This window comes from Garra rufa, chromosome 2 (assembly GCF_049309525.1).
Source record: "Garra rufa chromosome 2, GarRuf1.0, whole genome shotgun sequence".
Lineage (NCBI taxonomy): Eukaryota > Metazoa > Chordata > Actinopteri > Cypriniformes > Cyprinidae > Garra > Garra rufa.
This window is the reverse complement of record NC_133362.1, coordinates 32,593,776-32,613,387: the sequence shown is the minus strand read 5'-3', so window position 1 is coordinate 32,613,387 and position 19,612 is coordinate 32,593,776. Positions and strand designations below refer to the sequence as shown.

The 19,612-nt window shown below is 37.1% G+C and overlaps 1 protein-coding gene across 1 annotated transcript in view; it reads left to right on the top strand.

The window, feature by feature from the left end:
- Window positions 1-19,612, top strand: part of gfra4a (GDNF family receptor alpha 4a) — a 404,626-nt gene that overhangs the window by 354,547 nt on the left and 30,467 nt on the right. The window lies entirely within an intron of this gene.

The window sequence follows — 19,612 nt, the reverse complement described above, 5'->3', positions numbered from 1 at the left end:
CCAGCGCGTGATGAAGAGCAAGCAAACAGCTCAAAAGTTGGGAGTCGGTAAAAAGTCAGCACTCCTGAATGAGTGTAATCTTTTAGTTTTTATTCGGTTGCAACAATCAGAATAAGCACAAGCATAAGCCGTCGTACCCACAATCTCCCTGTGAACACGCTCATGACAGTTGGACATTGCGGTGGATCAGAGATAAAAATGATATAAATACTGTTCAGTTTCTTGCACAGACCAATTGTTTTGTGTTAGGACCTCAGTGTATCGTCATGAGCTGCAGGGTTTAATTTGGTTTTGTCTGTGTATGTTTTTTGACTCTCAAAGCCGTGGATCCCATTGACTGTTATTATATGACTAACAGATTGCAACGGTTTTAGTTAAAAATCATTTGTGTTCTACTGAAGAAACAAAGTCACCTACATCTTGGATGCCCTGGGGGTAAGAAGATAAACATCAAATTTACATTTTTGGGTGAACTATCCCTTTAAGCACAACTGTTTTCAAGATTAATAAAAATAAAAACATTCCTTGAGCAGCAAATCAGCATATTAGAATAATTTCTAAAAGATCATGTGAACACTGAAAACTGGAGTAATGACGCTGAAAATTCAGCTTTGCCATCAGAGAAATACATTACATTTTAAAATATATATTTTTTTAAATGGTATTTTAAATTGTAATAATATTAATATCTTATTGTTTTTACTGTATTTTTGATCAAATAAATGCAGCCTTGTTGCAGACTTCTTTCAAAAACGTTACCAACCTAAAACCTTTGAACTGTAGTGTTTCATTTTGTCCAAACAAGATGACAAAAATATCTCAAATCAAAATATTTCCACCTGTGCGCCCACACGTGTGTGGGAATCACTGGTTTAGAGCCATTAACTGTGACCATTGCTTTTGATCATGATCATTATAATATATTTGTTGTAATAAGTCATTCTAAAAACATTAGTTTTGATTAGATAAGACTGGAACATACTATAAAAGCAACAATGATTGCGGTCTCAAAGTGGCCCGCATTATGCACTATTACTTCCTCAGTGAGATACTATCAGTTCTCTTCCTATTTGCTTTGTACATGTAAACTGCACATTTAGCGCATAAAAGCTTTCCGTTGCAAGAAAGAGCCAGTAGTAAGGTGATTTTCTTTGATTTTATCTTGTTTTAGAACATCTAGATCTGAACAGTACCTTAAATCAAATAGGCCTATTTTAAATAAAGAAAAGAATTTGGCAGTAAAATGCGTGTGAGCTTGAGTAATTACACAAACATCTTATATGAAACAGCCATTCTGATCAGGTTAAGCGAAACCTGATGTAATCTAATCTGCCCCACAGCACCATTAACACAACACGTATCTTCACAGTCTGAGCACATTGATTTATATTCAGCTCTCACACAATGAGCCTTGTTTATTTGTGTGTGTGTGTGTGTGTGCGAGTGTGTGTGTGCATTTAGAGACGTGGAGGAGGCTTAACGAGCAAGCTGAGTTAAACCCTTTTCACACCGTGAATGAAGCATCTCAGCCATGTCCGTTGTGGCACTGAGCTGTGGCACTGATAAAACCTTTAATATGTCATTTTATTTACACGCACACACACAGACACAGACACACACACACACACACACACACACACACACACACACACACACACACCTCCTTAGTGTGTGTGTGTGTGTGTGTGGACACACCGTAAAGAGCCTGATCTTTTCTTTCTTAAAAGCTGTGAAGCAAAGGAGCGGTTCACATTTAAATCCAGATCTGTGCATGTCCTCTGCTCTTCAGCAGCCCCTTTTCACTCTGTGCTCTTTTTCTCCTTCTGCTTTCAAATGATTGCTTTGGAGACATGATAGAATAGTTGATTGCAATTTGCAGCATGTGTCATTTCAATATAACTGTCTTCTCTTCCGCTTCTGGCAGGCCTGAAAAATAATCACTCTGAGCACACGCGGGAATGCAAACATACACGCCCGCAAACAAGCATGTTACCTTGAAAAGATCTATCGAGGCTGTTCAGAGCCTGTGTTTAAGAGTCCCAGCAGTGCCCATCAGACGGAGCTAATTGCTGCTTTCCCAGTGTTTGGGATGCTGCATTTCCTGTCTGAACCTGATGCAGAGGAGGGGGGATGGTGGGAACACAGCTTTATGACAGATTCATCTGTACTTCGTCTTACCGTGTAAATAGAGCTTGCGAGCGAATGTGTCTGACTTTCTGACAGGCAGTGTAATTCTTCCTAAAACTGACATTGTCTCCTGAGATCTGGACGCACATGCTCGTACACACATATACACACAGACCTGAAAGCATGCCTACACGCATGTAGACTCCTACTCGCACAGACACGGCAAGGATTTGACAGGAAAACAATGGTTAAGAAAAATAAACTGCAATTCTTTTTCGTAAAGGAAGTTGGGCTGGCAGGTGTACTATCCGAATTTTGAAGCACAGACATGCACGCATTAGGGGGACACCTGACCTACATTGTCGACCTATTTAACAGTTCAGTCGCTGGGTGGCCACAGGAGATTGGACTCTTCATCCCTGTATGGATTCTCAGCTAGACATACACATTCACTTTATATGGAGGTTTGTGGGATTACACTGCAAAAATCATGTATCCAGGAAAAATATGTACGCAAAATTGCATGTGATTGATTTCAAAGAATCTTGTATCTTGTAAAAATATCTTGACCACTTGAAGTTTCTTGTTTTTAGGATAAATCGAATAGAATATGGTGAGGTGTATGCTTAAAATAAGGGGGAAATGCTAATAGGGTATTTAAAAATAAATAATAAATAAATGAATAAAGGGAAGGTTCAACCAAAAATGAAAATTCTGTTATTAATCCTCACCCTCATGTTGTTCCAAAGCCATAAGATCTTTTTTCATCTTCGGAACACAAATTAAGATATTTTTGATGAAATCCGAGAGATGCAAATTATATGTCTTAAATGAACTTTATTTTTTAATACCCTATCCAAAAAAGTGATAGTTCACTCGAAAAATGAAAATTCTGTCATTAATTAGTCATCCTCATGTCGTTCCAAACCATAGACTGTAAAAAAAGATGGACGACGCGTCTCCGCTTCATTCCATATAGAAAAGTGAAGCCAATACATCTCAATATGGCCACTGCCATCTTGGGGGAAATTACGTCATTTGGAGACAGAGCATGCGCAGTAGAGGTTCGTTTGGAGCCAGAGTCTGCGCAGTAGTGTCGTTAAGCTGCGTTCACACCAAACGCGAATATGCGTCTGGCGCGAGTGATTTCAATGGTAAGTCAATGGTAAGACGCGTTTACGCGCATCTGGAGTTCTTGCGGTGTGAATGAAGCGTATAGCGCAGCGCGGTAGACGCGAATTCGCCTCATTCGCGCGAATGGCGCGAATTGAGCGTCTGGTGCGTTACGCACGTTAAGCGCGAATTGTGCTTTTTGTGCATTCACGCGTTTGACGCGAATTGAAAAATCTGAACTTCTGCGTCAATTCGCGCCACGTTAACCAATCAGGAGCCTGCTTGATGCTGTGATGCACTACAAAGATCACTGTATTTATACAGAGAAACATGACAGTATCACGTCTGCCAAGAGAATAATTTCTAGGTTAATGTCTAGGTTATAGCAGTTAACTCAGTATCACTAGAAAGAGCGCCAACAGTGGTATCTGTACCACAGTTTAAAAAAAACATTGATAGCATATGTTAGCATATTGAATATACTGTATTTAAAATATCATATACATTTACTAACGGAAGACAGATGGACAGGCGCTCCGCAGCCAGGATAGAGCGCCTGTAGTTGGTGTCCTGGAGGGTGATCCTCGCTCCGATGCGGGACAGCAGGTCATCGAACTGGGCGCGGGACAGGCGGAAGACGATGATCCCTACGCCGCTGTTCTGCTCTCCAGAGCAAATACAGAGCGGTGACTCTCTCGATAAATGACCGATCAACAACAGACATCTTGTAAAAAGTTGTTTTCACGCGCGTTGATTTCGCTCTTGATGCGCGAATGAACACAAAGTGGTCACGCGTATAACTAGACGCGGCAGGCGCGAATTTAGACGCATATTCGTGTTTGGTGTGAACGCAGCATTAGGCGGAGCCGCGGTATCAAAATCCCGCCCAAACTCCCGCAGACCCAATCACATGATCACAATCATGACACCACACCCTGTTTTTATAGCATTAAATAACTACCTAAAAACAAACTTATTAGAAAAACGAACACCTGAACATGAATCAGCATTATAAAAACTACCTCACATGATGGAAACCATCTTTGGAAAAAAATGATTTGAAGTGTAATTCGATAATTTAGTTTGGCTCATGTCCCACTAGATTACATGGAGAGGGCGGGGTTTATGACCTATACTGCAGCCAGCCACCGGGGGGCGATCGAAATGTTTTGGCTTCACTTTTCAGGACTTGTACGGCACACTTGTTCCAAACCCGTAAGACCTTTGTTCTAGCCTGACAAGCCAGACCCACATAAATGTAGGGTCTGGGCACTCTCCATAGACAGAGCTCAACCAGAGGGGTGGGATAAACGGTTGTCTTTCAAACTCCCTCTCCACGCAATAGGATAGCGCTACAACCAATCAGAGCAACGAAGAAGGTGACGTACTACGTAGTCAGAGCGACGGAAAAGCGAGTTCCTTGCATGTGTGTTGTGGAAAAGCTTAACTTCAAGTCTTTCAGAGTGGCGGCCAAAGTCGATTCGAAAGAACGTTGTTCTCACGCGTAATTCACGGAACCAGAGAATGTCTGACGCCTGTTTCACACATACTCCGTCTACAGTGCATCTGCAGTCCGTTATGCATGCGGTGCAAAAGCAGCACGGACTCGTTTTGCTTTCACACAGCGTCCGTAACTGATCCGCGGCTCTTTACCACAAACACAACATTTATCCGTTATTTTGATTTAAAATCCAAACATGCTTTTTCAGCATTGTGATCCTCTTTAATCACAGTACACTAATACAATAATACTAGACATTTTCACGTTTAAACTCAATAAATATAAACAACGTATTATTCATCCATTCATCCTCAATAGAGCCATCGCTCTATTTCTCACGCATAATTCACAGAACCAGAGAATGTCTGACGGAACTTATGGACGCACGTCAGTCGTCATCATGTTAAACCCGCCCACCGACTCGTGATTGGCCCGGTCGATTTTGGATTTTTAGAAATCTCAAGTGAACGGAGAGTAACTAGACTGCCCTATGGAAGCAAATGTAATTTGCTGCCGCTAGGGGCGTGTCTAGATTCTAGGCTACCTTTGTTCATCTTCAGAACACAAATTAAGATATTTTTGATGAAATCTGCAAGATGCAAATAACATATCTTCAATTGACTTTATTTTTTAATACCCTAGGGGCTGGGCAAATAATATATCTTCAGTTAAAGGGACAGTGAAAATTCTGTCATTAATTACTCACCCACATGTTGTTCCAAACCTGTAAGAGTCTTTAACGAAGGTCTTATGGGTTTGGAATGCCATGAGGGTGAGTAATTAATGACAGATTTTTAATTTTTGGGTGAACTATCTCTTTAATTAAGGATATATTATTTGCATTGTGAATGGTAAATGGAGTAAAGTCGAACATGTCTTTGTAATACAGCTGTACTCGTATCATAATCCTAATAAATATGTGTTATATTTACATAATTTAATCATGTACACTGGTTCTACATGAATCAATTAAGTTGCACAAACAGAATTTCAACATCAAGGAATGAAGTTATTTTTAAACAACCCAATTAAATAGTCTCAAAGTGATTTTATATGGCTCGTTGACAAGATTCATTTATTCAATTTTATATATTTTGGTGTCACATCACTAAATTACAAAACTGTTAGTTACAAATGAGTGAGCATATTAGCATGCAAAATGCTAAATATTATGTGCCCTTTTAGTAAAGCAGCATAAACAGTTATATTCCTAGGCCAAAGACAATGCACCACTTATCACCACACTGGCAACCTAGTTTAAATGAAATAGTTCTTAATCCCAACATAATGAAACAGTCAACACTATCAAGTCTCTCATCTGGCTCAAAAACGCTTAAAATAATACCTCATTTCAACATTTTCAATCTCTTCATTAAGTCCCTTGCGAAAGCACGCTGGGAACTACAGTTTCAGTAATGTCAGCATCATTTTCAACAATCATTTTCAAGTACTTGATTGGTTCATATTCACCTTACATAACTTAATCTAGCACATTGCTCATTTTAGAGAATGACGTTATTCGAAAATAATCAAGTTAAGAAGAGAAACACAATTTTGTTGTGCAGACCACAAATAGAAAGAACCTGTGTTTTCCAGGTTTTTCAGTTAAGAATAAAATTCTTGAACAGAGAACCTTAAGTGCTTTGGCACAATGTTTTATTATTACTTCTTAATACAAATGAAATGCCACCACAGAACAACCCTAAATCCTAAATCCTATAAACAGATGCACAGGAATAAATAGATGCAAATCGTCTAACAAGAATGTGAATTATTATTTCTTGGGGAAAAGGGCAGTAAAGCTGTTCTGTTCAAATTGGTTAGACCTATCAGGGACTTTCAGAATCTGCAAAATGTTAATTATTTTACCAAAATAAGAGGGATCATACAAAATTGTTTATTTAGCACTGACCTGAATAAGATATTTCACATAAAAGATGTTTACATATAGCCCACAAGGGAAAATAATTTATAAAAATGACCCCATTTAAAAGTTTACATCCCCTTGATTCTTCATACTTTGTTCTTACCTGAATGATCCACAGCTGTGTTTTTTTGCTTAGTGATAGTTGTTCATGAGTCCCTTCTTTGTCCTGAACAGTTCAACTGCCCGCTGCTCTTCAGAAAAATCCTTCAGGTCCCACAAATTCTTTGTTTTTTTTAGCATTTCTGTGGATTTGAACCCTTTCCAACAATGACTGTATAATTTTGAGATCCATCTTTTCACACTGAGGACAACTAGAGAATCATATGCAACTATTACAGAAGGCTCAAACGCTCACTGATGCTCCAGTAGGAAAAACGATGCAGAAGATTGTTAAATGTTTCCCAGAAGACAAAATAAGTTACATTGATCCTGATCTTCGAATTCTCCTAATGCACTTAATGCATGGTATTTTCTTCTGGAGCATCAGTAAGCATGAACCTTCTGTAATAGTTGCGTATTAATCCCTCAGTTGTCCTCATTGCGAAAAGATGGATCTCAAAATCATAAAGTCATTGTTGAAAAGGGTTTAAAAACACAGAAATGCTGGAAAACCAAAGAATTTGTGGGACCTGAAAGATTTTTCTAAAGAACAGCAGGCAGTTTAACTGTTAAGGACAAACGGGACTCATGAACAACTATCACTAAACAAAAAAACACAGCTGTAGATCATTCAGGTAACAACACAGTATTAAGAATCAAGTATAAACTTAGTTATACTTACAGTTTAGAACTATATTTTTAAAGGAATTTCCTTTTCTTTTTGACATGCCGTTTCCCCACATGCAGCACTGTTGTGTAATATTCCTCTACGTCAATTCATGTCATATGCAGGTTTCACAGACCTCATGTTTGGTGAAGACTGACCTGCTCTCCCATTAGAGCAGCACTGTCAGTCCATCTGTCAATACTCCTCCCAATCAACTGTCAGCTCATCCTGAGATCTGATCAGCAGTCATGGATGGATTAAGAGACTCTGAGCACAAAAGCATTCCGTCCACTTTCTTTCAACCTTCAGGATTTCGAGGGTGAAAAAAAGTTTACAGTAGAAACAACAACGCGTCCCTATAATGGGGAAAGTACATAAGCAACTGTCTTGACACTATCTGCCCATTCTTCAAACGACTCTGGAGTAAATCATTTGTTAATGAGCGACACACTCCACCTAGACCACTGACCCTGACGGAGGCTCGATAATGAGCTCTCCTGTTAGGAAACGGAGCTGCCGCTCTTTTAAACAGAATCTCTCAATATCGGCATTATCTGCAACGCTGGTTCAGTAACTTTCTTGCATCGATAGACATTATCCTCCTACCTCGTCGACGACTCAATAATAGTAACTGTAGTTTTTAATCAACAGTAAAGTCACTGTTGGAGACTGATCTCCTGTGGTGGACTCTACTGGTCTTGGCACGGTTGCCTGCGGTGTCACTATTGACCCCGGTGGGTTTTGGTGTCAGTGCAGCAATGCTGGCTTCATCCTGCTCCTCATTATTACATTGATCTTTCTGGGCCTTTCTTCACAAGTTCAATAATATAGAGTCCTTGTGCAGTCAAGCTGCTTACCTGGCATCTTTTCTAACTCTTAGCTCAAGTAATTTGGTTGATTATTGGATTTTGTTAACTAAAACAACATACTTGACAATTATCTGCATTTCACATCCCTGCAAAACTGAATACACTTGGCTGTTTAATTCAGATAAGATGCACATACTGAACCATAATACAGGCTACAAGCTTGATATATGAAATTATAGTAAGGAGAATCTAATTTTCTGAAATGGTACAGTTTATTATTAAACGTTTATTCAGAGGCCCAGAGTAAAATATTCAATTTGGTACAGATTTGGTTGCTGATGTTTATATGGCCAAAAGTTAAGATGAAATGTGACCCTGGACCACAAAACCAGTCATAAGGCTCAATTTATCCAATGATGTATGGTTTGTTAGGATAGGACAATATTTGGCCCGAGATACAACTATTTGAAAATCTAGAATCTGAGGGTGCAAAAAATTATAGGAAGAAATTTACAAACAATAATTTTTGGCATAGAAGAAAAATCAATAATTTTGACGAATACAATTTTTGGCTATTGGTACAAATATACCAGTGCTACTTAAGACTGGTTTTGTGGTCCAGGGTCACAAATGATCAGCTTGATGGAGGTTTTTATGACCAGTGTTGGGGGTAAAGCATTACAAGTTACACGAGTTACGTAATCAGATTACTTTTTTCAAGCAACTAGTAAAGTAACACATTACTCAACTAAGAAAATAACTCTGTTACTTTTTCAAATAAGTAATGCCAGTTACTTTGTTTTCCTATTTATTGACTGACAGCTCTCTTGTCCCCATGTTTAGCGAAATCGGGAGTAAGTTCAGAGGCGTTATGTGTGCTTTGTAAAAATTACTGTGGTTCTAGACTAAATGTGATCATTATTTCATCTCACTCGCATTGATTCCATATTCTATAAACTCAGAATATGACGCAAAGCTGCAATAATTAAATATGTTAAATAGCACAAACATCAATCATATTTTAATCCCATTTTATTAACCAATGTCTTTGCTGAAATCCTTCGATAAACTAGTTCAACCATACTAATAAGCAAAAATTACTTTAGATAAAATCATATTTGTGCTTAATTTTTTTATTGCTGAAGAGTGTTGAACTTTCTTCAAATTTGCCAAAAATATAACTTTTTATATTAAAAACAAACAAGCAAGCCCTTCCCAGAAAACAGGAGTAATGAAATATTGCAATATATTACTTTTAAAAGTAACTTTCCCCAACACTTTTTATGTTTATGACAGTTGTCACTCTATATCTCTGTTTATGATCAACTGTCACTCTATATCGCCTCAATAATATGTCTTTGTAAGATGATATTTAAATGCTTAGTTTTATTATCAAAGCTCTGTAGTTTTTATTTTGGGGGGCAAACATATAATGCCATGCAAAAAGGATATTTAAAAGATGAATAAATACATGTTTCTCTTGGTCAATGTAAAACAAGTGGAACAAAAATGATCAACTATACACATAGATAAACCAGGAGGGATGGATAACTTAGATGACCGTCTTGTGAAATTAGCAGCCAGCTGTTATATAATAGTCATTGTATTAGATGTAAGTCATTGTAATAGTTGACCAATTAGTTTGCTATAAGTTAAGTATTAGAAACGAGTCTGTGAGCAAATTCAATTATTCATTATATATAATAATTTCTCAGATTTTTTGCATATTAAGAGGGAAATTTACCAGGAATAGCATTACCACAGATGACAGATGATTCCTTAGTACAGATTGATTACTTAGTAGGAGCAGCATTGTTAGATTTTAGCTCAGATTTTGATGTATTGGATCATAATTTATTGCTGGATAAACTGAAATGTAACAAATTTACTTCTCATACTGTATTGGTTTAAAATGTATCTGTCTAATAGGAGACAATGTGCATTTTATCATGAAAGTTACTCAGATGTGAAAGAGTTGCAATGTGGTGTTATATTATTATATTCTATTTTTACCAAAGATCTTCCTTTTGTTTTAGAGTGTGACAGTCATAACAACGTTATATTTACCAGCAACATTAATTGAGTAATTGTCTACGGCTTTGGATGAGGAATTACAATTAGTTGTAAAGTGGGTATGGAATAATAAGTTGGTTTGTAAATTTGGATCAAATTCTACATTTAAAATCAAACTATAGTGTTTGTAAAGAGTGTGCCTACAGGTAAGAAACCAGACTTCTTGGAGTTATTTTAGACAGCAGGCTGAAATGGTCAAAGCAGACAGAAAATATGGTAACAGTTATGGGAAGAAGCTGACAGTCATTAAGAGATGTGCACAGATTTACCACAACATTGCATTTCTCAAATTGTGCAAACAATGGTTAGCTCACAGTTTTGTTTTATAAGAAATATTTCAGTGTCTAGAGTTACTAATATCCTGTACTGTCAACTTTTGTATAGTAGTACTACTCATAATTCTAGCACGAGGCATTCATTTTTCTTCCTGTTTCAAAAACCAATGCAAACCAACAAACTGTAATGAAAATATGGATGATTGCCATTAGATATTACACATTTTTTAACAAGTTTTTAAAAATCTTTAAAGAAATATTTAAAGGCACAAAATATAGTAAATTGTTGATTTTGATATTTTGAATGAATTTGGGGTTTTTATGTTTCATTGACTAATGTTTTTTTACTTGTTGGGACCCCAGGAAGAGTAGCCACTACCTAGGCTTTTTGTCTAATGGGGATCTAAAATAAACAAATAAATATATAGTTACTCTTATGGTTACTTAATAAATATCACAGCAAAAAGACACATGTACCACAATCTGAAGGGGCATTTTACAGTAACTCTGTAAGCCTTTTGCTTACTAAAAAGTATAAACTATCAGTGAGACAACATAAGGCATGTAGTAGATTGTGTACAAAAAGTTCTTCAGCAGTTTTGATCATGTTTGAGGCCTTAGAAATTTGTGTTTATATAGCATTAATCGCCTCATTGCTTGCTTGTTAAAAGGAATTGATTAAATACAACTTTAAAGTTTTGTATGGTTCGCATACAAACGTGCTTGTTCCACTTGTTGGTCCACAGATGGGGCTAAATTGCTCATAATTAAACAATAATTGATTAATTATAACAACAAAAGTCTGTTACAGAAAGTGTTTCTAAGCTCTGCGGGTGAAAGCACTGTGGTTCGGTCCTGTTTCGTTCAAAAACAATCATTACCAATTTTTGGGGGTGCAAGGGGGATGTGGGGTTTGTGACTCTAATTAGTGGTTCAAGGCTAGGATGACAAGGCTGTGCGACTGACGCAACTCAATCACAATGAGACAAATCAAACCGGACTGTAGAGAGACCCGCAGTGCACGTTCCCGGATTTACACAGGCAAGTGTATGCAATAGGGAGTCACTCAGATTTAAAGGATGGACTCTTGATTGATCTATCTGAGACCTGCTGCGAGATCTGATCTGACAGCAGTTTCTTTAGGCTCCTCAGAGCACAGCAGAGAGTCATCAGCATTCCTCCGCTTGCTCCATCATTATGAGCTCCTCTACATTTCATTTGATTCCTTTATTTAATCAATAACCAGCCAAACCAAATTTCCCTTGTTTAGCATAAAAACACTAATCAAGAAGACAGCACCGGAGAGATAGAGACAGAGATGAATCTTGATTTCAATCTCAGATCCTTAAACTGTCCTTAAAATATTAGTTCAAAGGTATTTATCTTGAAATCTTTGATAAACAGTTGAAGTCAAAAGATTACATACACCTTGCAGAATCTGCAAAATGTTAATTATTTTACCAAAATATGAGGGATCATACAAAACTTTTGGAATTTGAGGATCAGGGTAAATTTAACTTATTAAACATGTAAGAATCTTCTGTAGCTTCGGAAGGCCAGTACTAAATTAATGGCAAAAAAAAAAAAAAAAAAAAAAAAGTGCACATATCCATTCTGTTCAAAAGTTTTCACCCCCTGGCTCTTAATGCATGGTGTTTCCTTGCATTTGAACCTTCTGTAATAGTTGCACATGAGTCCCTCAGTTGTCCTTAGTGTGAAAATATTTAACAGTTTAACTGTTCAGGACAAACAAGCTGTGGATCATTCAGATAACAACAGTATTAGGAATCAAGTGTACGTAAATTTTTGAAGGAGGTCATTTTTATAAATTCAACTATTATTTTCTCCTGTGGGCTATATGTAAATATCTTTTATGTGAAATATCTTATTCAGGTCAGTACTAAATAAAAAATAACAACATTCATTTTGTATGATCTCTTTTATTTTGGTAAAATAATTAGCATGTCGCAGATTCTGCAAGGTATATGTAAACTTTTGACTTCAACTGTATTCGCCAGTGATGTAAAGAAAATTTAATTTAATTTCAAAAGGAAAACAAGTTCAAAAATGAAGTTTTGGTTTATTTAAGGAAGGAAATTTACAAATTATCTTCATGGAATAATTTCCTATAGATTTTTGGAATAGAAAAATCAACAATTTTGACCCATTCAATGTATGTTTTGCTATTGCTACAAATATACTCGTGTTACTTAAAAGGGGCATAACACACACAGTTTCACCCAATCTCATGTTAATCTTGAGTACCTATAGAGTAGTACTGCATCCTTCATATCTCCAAAAAGTCTTTAGTTTTATCATATTTACAAATGAAAGACACAGCTTTATGATTCTCTCCGAAAACAGCCGAGCTCCCAGTGGGCGGAGCTAAAGATTGACGAGCACTCGCTTGCCGACTGCCAACAAAACACATACATTTAATGCCGTTTCACTTACCAGCTGCAATTCTGAATCATGAACGGTATCTTTTATAGCTGGGACTGCTCTATCTTTCAGTATCAAACGATGTGCAAATCCAGCGTCGAACTAGGCCTTGTTTTTAAAACGTTCGTCGACAAACACACTTGCAAAACTCAGTTTCTACCCCGGAAAAACAAACTGCATCTACTGTTCACATGCTCATTGAGACATTATTTCCGAGTGAGTCCTGTCAGCCGAAAGAAGAGTGTTGATGGGCGCGCTTTTGCGCTCTCTCTGGTCTATGTGTGCGTGGGCGCGCTCTTCCGGGTGAAATGCCCATAAAAGGAGTCCCCCCCTCCTCAAGACATCATGAAGTGACATGATCGAAAAAACTTTTCGAAAATGTAAAATAAAAAAAAAATAAAAAACTGGTAAGAAACCCAGAAGTGTGTATTTGGCACAGAAATACTTACAAATACGTCCAAATCGTGTTTTGAAACGTTGGCCATATTGAAAGTAAATAATTAACTTTTTGCAATATACAGCATAACATTTGCCTAGAAAAATAAAAATGGTACAAAATATACAATTTTTTAAAAATAAATCTATTTTAAATCGCAACTGATCATTAGTAGATTAATATCAATGCATAGGACAGAGCTGAAAAATGTGTGTGGAGGGCCACATTATAATCCTGGCTCATAAATATTAATTAGGTGGCGCAACATTTGCCCAGTAGTTGTAATAGACTTCCTGAATGTATGTGAGTGGGTGCTACATTTTTTTCTTCATGCTAACTTGGTCATTATTAAAATACAGTCATTATTGTCAAAACAGAAAAGGGCAATAATAATACAAATAAAAAATGGATGAACTTAGTCTTTCCAAAAATAGGTGAGACAGTGGTAATGGTTGCTAGGCCAACAAGTATACCAGCATTTGGTCACATGGTTTTAGGGTCTGCCACTGATTAGAGCGATGGATAATGAACTTCAAAGTTTTTTTTTGGTGAGGGATTTAGAGCGCAATAACCTAAAATAGCTTATACAGCAACCACTGCTTTGAAGAGGAACCGCATAATGACAGATTTTTAAGGGGGGCTAGATTAAAACCAGTGAGGTTGAAACCCTCCTAAATGGGGTCTAGAATTGCCGATGGACATCGAGGACATAAAGGGTGACACACAATAGGACAGGGCGACTGTGTGACAGAGGTAAGCACACTATCAGTGTATTAGGATTAGGGGAGTACGCTGCCTGGTAAATGCTGAGTGACACAGAGGTTCACTGTGATGGCATCTCTGAGGATTGTAGATCCGTATCTCTCTAGGGGACAGCGCTCACTTTCTCCCTTTCTCTCGCACACCCGCTCGCACACACCATTAGCACATCTCTGTGCCGACAAGGTCTCTATGCAGGTCTAATTGTGAGGAAGTGTGCGAGCTGTGTGAGCTTCTTACCCAAGGGTGTAAGATCTGAAAGCAGTGGTCGTTCTCTCAACCTCTAGCCGAGACTTCCTCTCTCTCTCACACACACACAAGCGCACACACACACACTTATAGACCCTTTATTGTTGTAGTTAATCAACTTAATTACCAGATGTTAATGCCTCTCACCCCATCTCTAAGGCAGCATTTGTGTCTTTTATCTGTGTGTGTCCATGTAGGTATTCTTCTGTTGAAGTGTGTGGGTGTTTAATTTAAGCACACTGATGGGAGGTGTAAAGTATTGGAACCAATGTGAGTGACAAACTAGATGATTTCCCATAATTGCTTTGGGCACCGCTGCTTTGATGTAGCAGCTGTACTGCGGCAAGGTTCTCAGAATGGCTGCTTGTCAGTCTTCAACCATTCCCGTACAATGTTTCATGAAAAAAAAATCTGATTATCACGTAATCCATTGGGCAGGTTCATCTTCCACAGTGGATTAGTCTCTTTTTAGGCACAATGAGATTAGTTATTGTGGCGACACACTTCGCTTCATTTAGGAATTTATCTTAGATGATGTGCAAGGTTCCCGCACAGATCGTCTCATCTCGTCTCTTCTCTCTTCTCGTCTCATCTCTTCTCTTCCACCGTCTTTTCTTGTCTTGTCACATCTCATCACGTCCTGTCCTCTCTCGTCTCATCATGTCAAATCTCTTCTCGTCTCATCTTGTCTCTTGGTGACAGAAAGAGGAAAACTGCAAAAAAAAAATAAATTAAATAAAGTATAAATAACAATAAAGAATACGACAGAATAAAAAGACTAAAATACACCCTTGTGAAAAAGAAGTGTGCCTAATTGAACTGAATGTGCATTTGTAGAGTAGGCCTACCCTGTTGAAAAAAATGTTTTGGTGCTGGGATGCTGGTTTTAGCTGGTCCTTAGCTGGTTAATGCTGGTCCTTAGCTGGTCATGTTGCTTGTCAAGGACCAGCATAAACCAGCAAAGGACCAACTTATATTTATAAATTTACAATAAATTTATTTTGATGTGTTACTTTCATACTGAAGCACATATAAAGTACCTGATTATTATTTTAAGCGTAGTGTTAATTAATATTACTTTTTCAGTTAATATATTGCAACTTCATTACAAATATAGAGGGTTTGCAACGTCACGGTTTGGCCAGTTACCTGGATGCATGACCATATTGGAGATATTTTAATTTATGCTGTGTAAACCATGGAAAAAAAAAAACGTGGAAGCTGCTAAATCATATAGAGAAGGACTTTGTAAGCAGGAAATTGTACAATATTTCGACAAACTAAAGTTAATATGTGGTAAAGATACATACGAGCAGTATTACTTAATATATTAGCCTAATATTTCACCTACCTGACTGGAAATGATATCAACAAAGAAAAATGTTGTCAAGATTCTTGCCCTGGAAATCCTGCATCCATTTGGCCAACCACAAACGCCTTTTGTTCCTCACTCTTCTCCTTGATTTGTTGTAGGCCTAACTTTTGTCAGTCTATAGTACTCCAAAAGTTTTCCCCGCTCAGACCAGTAAGTACAGCCAAAAAACATGACAATAACTCACCATTTTCAGCAGCAATAATCAGCAAAATTTCAATCAGCAGTTCAGTGGCATTGTTTAGGTTCATGCCACCAATATGGCCAATTGATGATGCGTCGTAAAAACACTATGTTTAATACATAATACAAGGTTTAATACAAATGCCATTAAAATGTATTCCACTTTACCACACGTTAAAACAGTTCATTCGCCATACATTTTAACCATATTTCAAAGACAATAAAAGTAATTATGAAATTACATATAAATATGTAATACTTAAGTGGGTCTAAAGTCCATCTAATTGCATTCAATATAAACTTAAATGAAGAGTACCCAACCCTGCTCCTAGAGAGCTACCTTCTGCTTCCTGCAGACTTTAGTTCCAGCCTTGTTTCAATCCACCTGCCCATAATTTTCAAGTGACCCTGAACATCTTGATTAGCGGGTTCAGGTGTGTTTGATTGGGGTTGGAGCTGAACTCCGCAGGACGTAGCTCTCCAGAAGCAAGGTTGGCTTCCTTTGATTTAAACTATAATACATTTTCATTTAATTGCAATTAAGTGTCTGAAAACATTACATTCAGTTTGTACTTAAGAATATTCTTTTAAAGCAGAGATGCCCAAACTCGGCCCTGGAGGGCCAGTGCCCTGCAGAGTTTAGCTCCAACCCCAATTAAACACACCTGAACCAGCTAATCAAGCTCTTACTAGGCATACTAGAAACTTCCCGGCAGGCATGTTGCAAGTTGGAGCTAAACTCTGCAGGACACCGGCCCTCCTAGACCAACTTTGGGCACCTCTGTTTTAAAATATACTATTTCTATAATACTTACGCTTTTTAAAGTATGTTAAATTGTACATCTTAATCACAAGTACATACATGTATGGAATATGTACATGCAGTTGAATAAATATCTGAGTTGAACTGACACGTTGTCCACAATAGAAATACAGCATGATGTGAGACCCATAAGGCATTTTTAATTGTTCATGAGGTAGATGGCCTGAGGGGGAAAAAACTTGTGCTTGGATGTTCTAGTGCTCAGTTCTCTGTAGCGACAGTTCAAAGAGGCAGTGGCCTGTGTGTGCGGTCTGAAGTGATTTCTCCTGCCAGTTTCTTCACTCTTGAGATGTACAGCTCTTGGAAGGTGGGCAGTGGAGCACCAATAATCTTCTCAGAAATCCTGACAGTCCATTGCAGTTTCTTTCTGTCCGATTTGGTAGCTGAACCAAGCCAGATAGTTACCGAGGTACACAGAACAGACTTAAAGACGGCTGAAACTGTATCAGCAGCTCCTGGGGCAATTTCAATGATAGATTGGTGTGGAAAAACCCAAACTTTTCAAATATGCTCGCCAGTTTTGTGTGCATCAGATCATCAGGGCACAGACGGTGGGCAGTCCATGGGTGGGCCGTCTGAGGCTGAGACCGTTATTACATTCAGCTCCTTCAAACAGTGCTGAGACCATGGTATTTAAGATTTCATTATGTAAACAGCAATAGAAGATATTTACGGCATAAATCAAACAAGCTAAACAAAGACTGTGAGCTAGTACGTTCACTGTATTGGGAAATTTATAGACAGCTGTTGACAATATTTTTTACCTGCTGAAGTTATTCACATGGGTGTTTCAGCTAAACAGATGTTGAGCTGCAATTATTGCCCCTGACATAAAACAGCAGTGCATAATGGGAAATCAGACTTTTGGAAACATTCTCTCCCATTAACTTCTGGTTTAAATGAAAGTACTTTCATATTTTTTTAAATCAGAAAAGGGAACAGTTTTGTTTTGCTTTGTCACATGTAATTATACAGGTAATTTTCGGGAAGGATGAAATTGTCCTTTGATGAACTGCCACTCAGGTTGTTTGTCTTTCATTCCTCCACAATTTGCAGCTCGCTAACCCCGTGAAAACAAGTGACGTGACTGTAAAAAGGCAGGGAAAGTGGATGAGGTTGATAAAGGTTAAGGCATGTAAATTATTCCTTTAGTCGCCCACATACAGAAGTCATCATATTGCTTTTTGTTTACTGCAGTAAATGTTGTATAACAGTTTATTATGAATGACAGGTCGGTACACTTTACAATAAAGTTTCATTTGTTTTCATCTTAGTTAATGTTAATTTTAACATTTCGCATACTAGTACATTATTAAAATCGAAAATTGCATCTAACACACATGAGCTAGCATGACCGAGCAGTGAACAGGTGTTAACAATGATTAATAAATACTGTAACAAATGAATTCCCCTATTGTTAGTTAAGTAAGGGATAATGTACATCCAGCCGGTTGTTACCGCAGGATCTTGTATAACTCTTGTATAAGAGGGATCTTGTATAACTCTAAATGGGTTTATTTTATGATAACAGCCAGCTGGATGTACATTAACCCGCTTATATTATGTAAATGCCAAATTTATGTAAATAAATGAAACAAGCGGCTTTGAGACAAGACAACCGAATACGTTTTTAAGATTTTAAAGGATAATGAACAGTCGTAACACTTACTACATGGCTTTTTACCAAATAAATAATTATGTGGATGTGAAATGTTGATTTAAATTGAAAGTTAAAAGGGATAGTTCCGGCAAAAATGAAAATTACCCCATGATTTACTCATTCTCAAGCTATCCTAGGTGTATATGAATATGTATATTCAAATGAATACAATAAGAGTTATATTAAAAAACATCCTGGCTCTTCCAAGCTTTATAACGGCAGTGAATAGGTGTTGAGAACAAGTTTTGTTTACATCAAAGGAAAACTTTAAAATCATGACCCTATTCACTGCCATTATAAAGTTTGGAAGAATTAGGAGATTTGTTTCTAATATAACTCTGATTGTATTTGTCTGAAAGAAGAAAGTTGTATATACCAAGAATGGCTTGAGTGTTAGTAAAGGCTAAAGGCTAAAGGCACCCCGGGGTAAAAGGCGCCTTTGATATTATTTTCTTCTAAACTACTAGATGGCTAGTTTTCAAAACTACACTTTTCAAAACATCTGCTTTTCAAGATACACATGCAATTTTGTCTGATGCTTGACGCGATCTGTACTTACTTGATTTAATATTTGATGTTTTTACAGATGTTGTAGACAAACGTCGTCTTATTGATTTTCAGTTTTGTTTATTTTGTTTGTTTAAGATAATTAAAGCAACATTTTTTAAATAACCCAAAAATATGTATGTTATTTGGGGTAAAAAGCTGTTGGGGCTAAAAGGTACAATAATTAACATGATAATTAATAGAAGGCTGACTTTTCAATTTGTCGACATTGTCAGATTCAGATGGTAAATATCATATATTATGTTGGGTGTGCATCTTAAAGATTATCACCCTGTTTAGAATGAAACCTTCATATTTAAAAACATGCTATTAATCATATCATATAATAAAATATAATTTGTTGTCACTACTGTAAATCTATATTAAATTACTATGGGATCTCAGCTTTCAGAATCTTTACATTTTAAAATGATTCTGTTTCTGTATTTAAAAATATATGTTTTATTTGAACATATTTTAATAACTGTATTTTTTTGAACAAAAAATTATTCTTTTATTTATCAAAATAATCAGAAAATAAGACCAACTTT